The sequence below is a fragment of the Homarus americanus genome, unplaced genomic scaffold (assembly GCF_018991925.1).
Source record: "Homarus americanus isolate GMGI-L3 unplaced genomic scaffold, GMGI_Hamer_2.0 scaffold44060, whole genome shotgun sequence".
NCBI lineage: Eukaryota > Metazoa > Arthropoda > Malacostraca > Decapoda > Nephropidae > Homarus > Homarus americanus.
In genome coordinates, this window is record NW_024756871.1 from 274,089 (window position 1) to 287,147 (window position 13,059).

Below are 13,059 nucleotides of genomic sequence, written 5' to 3' on the forward strand. Positions count from 1 at the left end.
CACACACACACACACACACACACACACACACACACACACACACACACACACACACACACTGTATTCTTCACAATACAGTAGACTGAGTTACAGCACAACACGATAACTGCAACATTACAAAAAACAAAATCATTCCTCTCTTCCATACAACAGAATTTCCTTCATAAAATTAAAGTTTTTTAATTATATTTTTATCGTATTTTTTCTTCACAAAGGAACCTCAACTGGAGACCAAATTGGCTGTTTTATTTTCCTTAATTTTAACAATATTATTTTTTTATTCTCATATTTTTATCGATTTTTCTATAATATTTTAAGTCTTATTATTATTCATTGATATTATTTTATATATTTTTTACTTTTATTTTTCACTTGATTTATTTAATTTTATTTATTTTTATTTATTTCTGTTTTTATTTATTTATTGATCTACTTAACTAATATTACAACTGAGCTTAATTTCAGTATATTATATGAGACAATTCAACGCCTTCTTATTTACTATAGCTTTAAGAATTTTCACTGTTGTTATATCAAGCTTATCACTGTTGGCACTTCTGTTATCATCAAGCTTGTCACTGTTGGCACTGCTGTTATATCATCAAGCTTGTCACTGTTGGCACTGCTGTTATATCATCAAGCTTGTCACTGTGGCACTTCTGTTATCATCAAGCTTGTCACTGTTGCCACTTCTGTTATCATCAAGCTTGTCACTGTTGGCACTGTTGTTATATAGACAGAGAGAGAGAGAGAGAGAGGCACTTTGGCACTATATCGATAATGACGGAAGGTGCCAGGCCTGGTGAGTGGTGTGGTAAAGTGACCGCTGATTGATACGTGATAAACATATTAGTTTACGTAGTTGATAATATGGATTGAAGAGAGTTACTAAGGGGACCTTTAGGGGTTTCTCTGCCTTCAGTAAGGGTGCATCAAGGGATCACTATGTAAAATGAGGACACTGCCAGGATTTTCCCTAACAAGCGGTGGGTGGGGGGAGAACAGCCGAGTGCACGAGAGAAGAAGCTAGGGGAGGGGAAACAGGGAGACAAGGCATGACTTGGGGAGACAAAGGGAGATGAGAGACAACGAGAGAATCTGGGAGAGACAAGGAGAGAAGAGGGGAGACGAGGGGAAACAAGGGGAGAGACAGTAAAGAACATGGAACGAAAGAGACAGTAAATGACAGAAATGAACAACATGATAAAGAAACGAAAAATATAAATAAAAAAATATAAAAAAAATATCCACGAAAGCAAATAGAAAATAAACCACAAAAAATATTAAATAAGCAAAAGGAAAAAACGAAAGAAACATAATAAAAAAACACAGCTTAATACTGAAAGAGAACATAGATAAAAAACAATGGTAAACGAAAAAAAAATCTTCGTTATAATTAAACATATAAGAAAAAATACATCCTCACAAGCAAAACATAACATCCATCAGTGAGATCAACAAAGACAGAGGTTTGTTTAGATACGAATAACCAATAATATGTAAACAAAAGAGAATAAATACAATAAACAACATAACAGAGAATAAAAGATCATGAACGAAACAAAATGAAACAAATACGAAAATGGATGAAAAAATTGTTGGTGTTTTTCGAGAAAGAAACTTGAAATTGATCGAAATCTTAAGACGCAAAGTGAATCAATTGCACCCAGATGTACGGGGAAACTGTGATTGTCTTGGTGGGGGTAGGGGGGTAGTGAGGGGGTAGTGGGGGGTAGTGAGGGATGTAGTGGGGGGTAGGGTGTTAGTGGGGGGTGTAGTGGGGGTAGGGAAGATAGATGGGGAGGGGAGATATGGGAAGGAGAGATAATGGGGAGGGGGAAAGATAGAGAGGGGGAAGATACTGGTGGAGGAGGGAGAGACAGCAGGAGAGGCATCAAGTGAGGGGGAGAATAAATTAAGTGAAAAATAAAGTGGAGATAACTCAAAGGAAAGAGGTAGGAGGGGGAGGAGGAGGAGGAAGATGAGGGGAAGATAAAAAAGAAAATTATATCAAAAGAAAACGGCTTGAAAAGAAGGTTAGAGGATAAACTAAACCATTTAACTCTCAAAGCTCAAAAAAAAAAAAATCAGAATTGCCTTTGATGAAAAATTAATAAACAAAATACGAATAAAAAAATACATAAAAAGGTGAATAACAAATAAATCTTCGAATTTATTTATATTCATTTAATTCTTTGTTTTGTATTTGGCATTTATCATCCGGGGCAAAAAGATAACATACAACTCGCCGTACGAAAAGGTCAAAATCCAATGGTGAATAGAGTGTTATATCGGCCTTTTAAACACCGTGAGTGGTATGTCCCTCTTGACGTCATCTGTCCCGCTGCAATTCATTCGTCCGCAAACAAAAAAGGAAGGGAGGATTTTTTGGATTGTAGTTTGAATGGAGAGAGAAAATACGGGTTTTATGCGGATCAAAATTCAATTTTCGGGCAGGGAAACGGGGAATTGAGGTGGGGGGAGGGGGGAGGAAGGGAGGGAAGGAGAGAGTGAAGGGGCAGGTAAGGAAGGAGGAGAAGGAGGGGTGGAGGGGAGAAGAGGAGAGGAGGATAATATAGGGGTAAGAAGGAGAAGTAGCAAGTAAGGAAGGAGGAAGTGGGAAGGGAAGGAAAGGGGAGGGGAGGGTAGTGTAGGGGTAAGGAGGGAAGGAGAGGGTAGTGGAGGGGAAGGAGGGCAGATAAAGAAGCAGGAGAAAGGCGAGAGAGGACCGAGGGAGGTAAGGAAGGAGGGGATGGTGGAGTGAAATAAGTTTGGGCTTTTAAGATGGGACGTCTAAGCTTCAGGTGAAATAAGCTAGGGTGTCAAATTTTCAGGTGAAATATGCTGAGTCGGCTAAGCTTCATGAGAAATAAACTGAGGTGTCTAAGCTTCAGGTGAAATAAATTGAGATGTCTAAGCTTCAGGTGAAAGAAGCTGGGGGTGTCTAATATTCAGGTGATCCAATAAGCTTTCTGACGTGGGTTCTACAGCTGTTGGTAGTTGAATGATTTCTTTTTGTCAGGGAGACGGACCACGAGGGAGTTATCTCACCCCTACAGCTGCTCCACGACTTTTCTACCTCAGCGACATGAAGATAGTGTTATCTCTCTCTCTCTCTCTCTCTCTCTCTCTCTCTCTCTCTCTCTCTCTCTCCTCCCATTTCCTGTATTACATTTTTATCCGAAGTTTCCATTTCATTCAATTTTAATAAATATAAATATATTTCTATCCACCTCCAATGTGATCTTTTCGACAATTATCACCTCGACTTTTGACCGTGAACCTGACTTTAACCTGTGACCTATGACATTGCCATTAACCTGTGACCTTTGACTTTGACTTTAACCTTTGACCTTCTTGATAATCTTGACCTTCAGCTTGATTTCTGACCTGACAACCCTGACCTTGACCTCTGACGAAAACGAGTGAAAAGGTGATAAGACTCTTGACACACACACACACACACACACACACACACACACACACACACACACACACACACACACACACACACACACACACGTAGACACAACACAACCAAAAGGATGTTAAAGAAATTAGGAGGAGGAGGAGGAGGAGTATTACTTTAAATATTGATAAGTGCTGATAAAAGATAATGCAACAATATTACACTATCTTAAAGAGAGTTGAGAAATATCACAGAAATACCACATTAAAGTTTGTTATTGGCAGATATTACAAAAAGAAACTCACACAAATGTTGAGAAATATTGCAGCAAATAAAACAATGGGGAGGGGGAACATCACAGGAATATCGACCCTGACCATCTTTATCCCCCAAGGAGGAAGACTTTTTTATCTTGTTCTCTCATGTAGGTTGTCGGGACTGGTCGATAGCTGTCAGAGGTGGGTAATAGATACACCTCTCTCTCTCTCTGCTGAAATCTGGTTTTATGAAAGACAAAAAAAAAAATAATGCAAATTATTTTTTTTAAATAAACAGATCACATATCTCCTTCTTAACTAATCATGAACGAATACGTGTCAAGTCCCCTCCCCCTTCAGTTAAACACAAACCAATCAGCATCAATCTTTCCTCTGCTGTAAATGCCAATACTATCTCCCTGTTTACCAATGTGGTTTTTTGTTTTCATTCTTCCTTAATAAAAAAAAATGGAACAATATCAAAATTAAATCTTGACTTTAAATTCATCAAAAAATGAATCCAGAAAACATTTATACATAAGAAATAAATATAATTAATGGCAACTTTTTTACTTTGAATGGAGGGGGGGAGGAGGGGGGAATAGGAGGGGAAACGAAAGTCATTAGTGCACCTGGGAGGGTCTAATTACCCCGTAAATGACTTAATTACGTCTATTAATAAATAATCAGAAAATAAGGAAATTAAGAGGGGGAGCCATCAGCAACGTGGTGGACAAGGGGAAGGCCAATCACATTACTGAGAGAGAGAGAGAGAGAGAGAGAGAGAGAGAGAGAGAGAGAACAGTACACCCTCTTTAAAGTCTTAATATAGAGAGCCTACCTGTACCAGCACCGCTAAATGAGACTCACCTGTAAAGGAAAAAGGTAAATCAAGTTAGGATGATAGCAGTAACAACAACAACAGTCTACATAAACATAAGAAAAATATACATACACGTAAGTACATATGAATAGACTTGAATTCAGATATGTATATTCAAACATTCATACGTATACATGCAAAGACGCTCACACACACACACACACACACACACACACACACACACACACACACACACACACACAAACACTACACCAGGGCCCCTCACCACTACACCAGGGCCCCTCACCATTACACCAGGGCCTCATCACACCAGGGCCCTCACCACACCCCAGGGACCCTCACCACTACACCAGGACCTCACCATTACACCAGGGCCCCTCACCACTACACACTACACCAGGGCCCCTTACAAGCAGGGCCCAGAGAAGACCCAACCTAACCTAACCCATAAACTCTTCATTGACCCACGTAAAGGACAGCTTCTTCTTCTTCTTCTTCTTCTTCTTCTTCTTCTTCTTCTTCTTCTTCTTCTTCTTCTTCTTCTTCTTCTTCTTCTTCTTCTATATTTCGTCTTTTTTTTTTGCTTCTCTGTTCAATCTTTTTTTTGTTTTGTTGTCGTTTGTTGTTGTTTTTGTTGTTTGTTGTTGTTCTTGTTCTTATTCTTGTCGTTGTTCTTCTCTGTTCATTCCCTTTTCTCATCTTCACTGACTTAGCCTCTTTTTTTTTCTTCGTCATCTCCTTCTTTATATTTTCTCTCCTCTCGTTGCAGCATTTTCTCTCATTTATCTTCATTTCCGGTCTTGTTGTGCTTTTTATTCTTATTGTGCCACTTCCTGCTTCGCCTACTCCTTCTTCCTCTTCTCTATTTGTTCCTTTTATCCACCACTTCCTGCGCCTGCTTCTTGCTCCTGTCTTTCTGTTCAAGTCTTTATTACCTTCTCCCTCTTCTTCCTCCTCACCCTCCTACTCTTCTTCCTCCTCCTCCGTCGTTTTCTCTTTTTCCCTTTCCCACTGAGATATTTTTTAACCATTGTCTCTTCCTCTTTCTCCTCCGTCTTCATCATCTCCTTGTTATGGTATCACTTAATTCCCCCTTCTTCATATTTTCTTCCTCTTTCTCAACCTTCCATCCCTTTCTCGTTCCTTCCTCCTCCTCATTTACCTTTTTATATGTCATTTGCTCTCTCTCTCTCTCTCTCTCTCCTCCTTCTCCTTCTTCTTGTCTCTTCCTTCATCATCAACGTTATGAGAGTCTGGCAAGATGACGTGTTTTTTACTCAACCAAAGAGCAACTCGACACGACACACAGGTGCTCATGGATTGGCCCTGATAAAGACACTAACCAAACCTAACCTAACCTAACCTAACCTAACCAATGTAGGTGTGTCCGTCTCAGTGAAGCGAGTGTAAATAAGCAAAACAATGGTTGGGTTGTCCGTAGAGTTCATTGTATACCTAAGTGACCTCTCTCTCTCTCTCTCTCTCTCTCTCTCTCTCTCTCTCTCTCTCTCTCTCTCTCTCTCTCACCTGATTCCTTCCTCACGTGTCTACCCTAAACTTATACACCTGGTCATGTATACTTCAACCCATTACTAATTAACTTACCTTTTGAAAGTTTAATTTAATGTTCTTACTGTTAATCCTCTCAACATATTTCCATTTTGCTTTCATTTCTAATCTCATTCTATTTTGAAAGTGTCTAAATTAAAATCACACTAACTGTCCATTATCTCTCATAATTATTTTTTATCAGGTATTTCTATATAATATTCTTACGTATCCTAAACACAAAAATTATCATCCATACTTATTTATCATCCTTGTATCTAGAATCCTCATCCATTCGTATCATCCTTGTATCTATAACAATCATCCATATGTACAATTATCATCCTTGTATCTAAAATCATCATCCACACGTATAATCATCCTTGTACTTAGAATCATCATCCATGCACGTAGAATCATCCATACGTAATTTATCAGCTTTGTATCTAAAATAATCATCCATACGCATCATCCTTGTATCTGTAAACACGTAAATAAGTGACTATTTTCCTGTTTCGAAATAAAACCTTTGGAATAATTGACGAAAATCTAAGACTCGGCCCACAATTATTTACTTTTACACCAGACACGTGCCCTTACCTGCCCATCAGACTTACCTGCCTATCAGACTTACCTGCCTATCAAACTTACCTGTCTATCACTTACCTGCCTATTAGCCTTACCTGCCCCATCAGATTTACGGGCCTTTACCTGCCCATCAGATGTACCTGTCCTTATCTGCCCATCAGACTCATTGTCCTTATCCATCGGTTACCTGTCCTCACCTCATCACTGTTACCTGCCCTTACCTAACTATCAGACTCACCTGCCCTTACCTACCCATCAGACTTACCTGTACGTATCTCCCTTCTATCACTTACCTGTCCATTAAGATCATCCATTACCGTCAACGTCTCCCCTGTACCTTCTTCCTTAGTTATCCCTTCCAGATTTTCCTTCCCAGCGGATTCCTTAATCTTCTCTACCCCCTCTTCCTCCTTCTCCTCCTCTTCATACTCCTTATCTTTCTCCCCCTTCCTCTCTTCTCCTTGCTCTCCTTCGTCTTCCTCCCTCTTACAACAGGGCATTCAAGCAACACTAACACATTGTACCCTTCACCCTCAACAGCCTAAAGCCCCTATACTTTCATCTCAAGTTAAGGATTCATAAACCTTAACTAGATGCGTTCTCTTATACTGACGTTCGAATACAATGAAAATATACCATAACTTAATGCGTTTTTGCGTTATAATTTTGTTACTTGTGACTAAATGCGTCCATGCGTTCTCTTGCCTCTTGTTAGAAAAATCTCTATCTCACCAGAACGAGAATACAGACTCCTCAAAGGCGTTCATGCGTTCCCTAATTCTACCTTAGTAAAAGATCTACCTCACCACAACACCGAGATTCTATCGTAAATGAACGCGCTCTCTCTCTCTCTCTCTCTTACTCTCTCTCTCTTACTCTACCTCTCTCTTCACTCTCCCTCTCCTCTCTACACATACTCTCACCCCACTACCAGCCACTCTCCCCTCTCTCCCACTCTCCCCACAATCAATTTAGCTCATCAACCATCAATCCCTCTGTTTTTTTATAATCATACCGTTCCCTCAACTCTCCGTGCGTACACTTTCCTGTAATCAATTCAACCACCGTCACAAGCAACTCAGGTCAGATTGCCACCCCTTCAACTTTAATCAACTAACCTTATTTGCGTGTCTGTCTGTGCCTTGGAAATATTTATATATGTAAAAAAAATACACATGTCTTATAGAAATATACAGACAGACAGACAGACAGACAGACAAATAAAAATGTAAAAAGATAGGCCGCGTATGTGTGTGTGTATGTGTGTGTGTATGTGTGTGTGTGTGTGTGTGCCATCGTCTCTTTAGCATACACACCACCACCATCAATTTTCAGTTCACCTCCGACCATCATTTCCTGACTCTCTTTCCCCTTCAATCAATTAACTCACTCTGGTCTTGCCCCTCGGCCACTGACTCTCTCCCTTGTCTGCCCTCCCGTGAGCTAACTCTACCGTATACACCCATACAAAGATTTAATACTAATACATATATACATTATCGTGTACAACCTATCGTCTTCATACACACATATATATCGTTACTATGTACACCCACACAATACACATACACCTGCAGCATATATTAGATCAGGTAAGGCAGGTATAAAAGGATGATACTTAATGAACAGGTGTATATAGAAATATAATCTACAGGTATATACAGTAGTCAGGTGTAAGGAGATATTTGCAATTGAACAGGTATATATTCAGGTGTGGAGATAGTATATAATGTACAAGTGTATAGTCACTTGTAGGAATTTGATTTATAATGTACAGGTATATACTCACGTGTGTGGAAATGATATATAATGTACAGGTATATAGTCAGGTGTGGAGATAATATAAAACATACAGGTATAGTGTCAGGTGTGGAGAGATAATATATAATGTACAGGTATATAATTAGTCATATATAACCCTTAACTTGTGATGACATACAGTATCGAGTCTTGGAGTAATATCGACGCCATCTTGGGAGTCAACCTTCCATAGTAATAGGAGATTAATTAACGTAAGAACCATTGGAATTTGAAGTCATGTTTATACCTTAGTGACAAACATTATCACTTTCTCATTTCACGAACAAAAAAGGTGAAAGTTTATTCGTGTTTTAGTGTGAAAAAGTGTGAAAATTGGGTGTGTTGCGTGTGAAAGTGTGACAGAGGAGTGTGTAAAGTGTGAGTGTGTGAAAGTGATGTGTATAGTGTGTGAAAATTAAGTGTTTTTTTTATGAGAAAATGAAAATTAAGTGTGTAGCTTAAAATATATGTGAAAATTTATTGTGTTACATGTGAAAGTGTGAGTGTGAAGGTGAAGTGTACAGATAGAGTGTGAAAGTGTGTGAAAATGAAGTGTGCTTATAGTGCGAAAGTGTGACAAATACGTACGTTATATGTGAAAAAGTGTTAAAAATTGTGTAGCGTGAGAAAGTGTGAAACTGGAATGGGTAGTGTGTGAATGAGTGGGTCATTATCACACTTATTCCCTTTCACACTCCTACCTAAGTACTTAAAATTGATCCCTTTAATACCCCCCCCCCCCACTTCCGTTCTCTCCCCTCTCTTCCTTCATTCTTCTCACTCCTCTCTCTTCTGCCCCTCTTATCCCTCTTCCTCTCCTTATGTCCCTTCCTCTCCGCCATAGAAATAAAAAAATAAGCTACTACTACTACTACTTTTTTTTAATTATGGCCTCCAACCTCCCCCAATAGCCACACCTTCGCCGCCATATTAATACCTTAATATTAAATATCCTAATACATAAGTAGCTATCCTAACTGTGTTGAGTTAGTTGAGCCGCAGATCCATGGGGCATTCAGTGACTGTAGCCTCATAGTCAATATCTACAACTGTTGTCGGCTTTGGGGCCGAAGCTCTCGTTCCCCTCAGGCAGAGCAAAGCCGACCGAAGGAGAGAGAAGAACAATCGACATCTCATCCAGGCTGTAACATAACTTCTGGGCTGCTGCTTCTGTTCGGAGATCACCTCCACGAGTCTGGCGTAGAAGCATCTTGCACTTGGTCCCATCCCACCAGAGGTTGTGAACACTAAAGGAGTGAAGCTGCCTTGATCAACGTTCTGAATTCTCTCCCCATATGCCCTTCTCTTGTCGTTCTCGTTCCTCCTATGTGCAGCATCGAGAGCTAAGTTACGGTGACATGCGGCCATGGGATCAAAAATCCTGATGTAGAAGAAGGCTTGCTGTCCCAGCATCCAGAATCTTCGAGCACTGACGTCAACACGGGCTTCGTTAGATGTGTTTGAAGTCCTATATTGGAAAATCTCACCGTCCAATGGAAGGAGGGTCGGTTCTACCCTGACATCATGGCAGATTTCCTTCAACATATTTGCTGTGAGATCCCTTACTTCGTCATGCCTCATGCATATGAAGCCCCCCTTTCTTGCACACCATGGCGTGATCGACGTCGTAGGAAGAGCCACACACGCATTGGGAGGGCAAACCTTCTACTGGCTGATCGTACCTTAGAGCAATGGCATCTGTAAATTCTTGTTTATTGAGACTGAAACTATTTGCCCTTATCGGTAACGTAGTTAACCAATTCGAGGCGCCCACCTCCTGCGTTATAGCTACTTTTTTTTTCAAATTCTTTGGTACTTGCAACAACAGTTGCTGCAACTTATCACTTTGGCTGTGCTATCGATCAGTCGTAATGGACCTTCGAATCTTGTTTACTTCACTGGTATCCACCTCCCCTGTTGCGTTCTGAGCTATAATGTGGTCTGTGAGGGCTGACGTGAGCTTAACTGAGTTTTGATGTTCGGTGGCAGCAATCTCCTCTGGGTTAGTCAATCCCATTTCTCCCAGTCTCGGTGGTAGTGCAAGGAGTGATCTTTCTGCTGGGGTTAAGTGAAGGTGTTTCAATAATTTGAGAATGAAATTGATGCTGATAACTTCTTCCGGAGGGTGGAGGAGGGGACCAATATCAGGGATAGTGAGCATCAGGTAGTTCCAGCGATGCTTGACTCCATGGGTGAATGCCGCAAAAGCCGCATGTGGCTCTGTGTTAGCAATCTCAGACAGAGCTTGGATTTTCCTAACCCACTCATTCACCTTTCCCGTTACGTACTCGGTCTTGAAGTCAGTCGTGCCGATTACTGCGCCTAGGTGTTTTTGGCCTTCCTTTGTTATTTTGACCTCACTTCCGCCAAACACTACTACTACTACTACCACTTTAGTGCGGACGGACTGACAAGAGACAGGTGTAAATCAATAAAACTCACCTGCATCCGTGGAATAAACAATAGTAAATCTTGTGTACATTATATAAACAGTATACACATAAACAATACGATCACACACACACACACACACACACACACACACACACACACACACACACACAACATCATCCTTCATTAACACGAAAGTAATCCTCTTTACTTCATTACTACTTTCTAACTAACTTCACCCCCACCCTCCCTCCCTCCCCCCTCCCCCTCTAAACCAGACCTTCGGGGAGGGGAGGGGAGAGGAGAGGAGGGGGGAGAGAATAATGCACCAAGCACTCTCATCAACGCATTTTTTCCCTACAAAGGTGTCTGTCAGGGTGAGTTTTTTTCCGTAATTAAGAATGTCCTTCTTCTCTCCTATCCCCTGTGCCTTCATAAAATCGGTGACGCCCATTCAAAAGTGTGAAGAATGGGGGCGAGGGGGAGGGGTGGGAGGAGGGGGGAGGTGAAGGGAGGGTGGGAGAGGGAGATGAGGGGTAAGGAGGGGGAGGAGGAGGAAGCAGGGAAGACAAGGGAGGGAGGAAGGGAGAATACTCTTATTCTATTCTCTGTGTCTCCCTCCCTCACTTCCCTCTTCCCTAGGGCGGTACCTTTCACCCTATTTGTTTTGATCCTGCGAGTGAGGAAAATCTATATTAAGAGCAGAAGGGGAAGAGGAGGATATGGAAGAGGAGGAGGAGGAAAGGGGGAGGAGGAGGAGGGAGGAGGAGGAGGAGGAGGAGGAGGAGGATCATGAGCTGGGGAGAAAAAAGAGGAATTGTGGGCAGAAACAGAAGGTAAAAGAGGAGGAAGAGGAAAATCATAGGCAGAGATGGAGAGAAAGAGGAGGAGGAGGAGAAAGAAGAGGAGGAGGGAGGAGTACACTATGACGTAAGGAGGAGGACGAGGAACAGGAGGAGGAAGAGGAGTATGCCATGAAGCATTGGAAGGAGAGGAGGGGAGGGAAGGGGAGGGGAGGGGAGGGGAGAGGTGTGAAAGGGGGGAGGAAAGGATCTTAACCCGAAATGGAACGAGAAAAGTTACCTAAGATGACAACACCTCCACCCTCCCATCCAATCCCCCTCCCACCCCAACCACCTCCCAACCCCCCCCCAACCCGAACCTCTACCCCAACCCCTTCCCTCAAAAAAAAAACAGAAAATAATTCGTCGTGTGGCTTCATCCCCTTATCACAAGTAGCGTTAAGTCCAAGGTATTATAACTCTTTCCACTGGCCGGGTTTTCTACAAGTCGCTCCTCCAAACCCCGTTAACAAGCAGACCGTTTTTACCCTAATCCAATATTTTCACAAACCATTTTCTGTGATCTATCCCCCCCCCCCAGCTAGTTTCAAGGAGGGACTGATGTAAAGTTGAAGCGGCTAACATTTTTTACTTAAGCCCGGTGTCTGGTGGTGTAACTATGGAAGCCTAAATGGAATGATGACTCGGGCTTAAAAGTGACTCTTCCGGGAGGAGGGGAGAGGGAGAGGGAGAGGGAGAAGGAGAGGGAGAAACAAGAGCTCTCTCTCGGTCCCAGGAGGGGTAGGGAAGAGAGTAAGAGGGGGGGTGGAAGAGGAGGAAGAGACTACAGACGGAGAGAGGAGGGGGAGGAGGGGGAGATAACGGTGAGAGAGTGGTGGAGAAGTGGTTATGAACACGTGAAGCAGTGAGTGAGTGAGGGAGGGAGAGTAAGAAGGAGGAGGCAGGAGAGCAGTGAGGGAGAGAGGTGAGGGAGGAGTGAGACATGAATGAGGGAGGACCGAAGGAGTGAGGGAGAGGGCAGTACACTGACGAAGGATACGAAAAGGATGAAAGGAGCAAAGAGAGGGTGAGTGGGAAGAGGAAGGGGGAGTGAACGAGAGTGCAAGGAAAAAAGAGACGTAAAGAGAGGGAAGGGAAAGAGAAGGATATATAAGAGAGGGAAAAACGAAAGGGGAAATGAAGACGAAGAAAGGGAGAGGTAAAGTCGTAGAGATACAATGAAAAAAGGAGAGCAGATGTAAGAATGAAGAGATGGGAAAACAGAAAGGGAGGGATAATGAAGAGAAGGAATGAAAGATGAGAAAGCAAGAAGGAAGAGGAGAAGAAGCAGTATGGGTTGTATTCCTGTGTATTTCCATTCATACAGTATACAAAATACCTCCAATCCGACCACATAGATATATACGTATTGAATTGTTC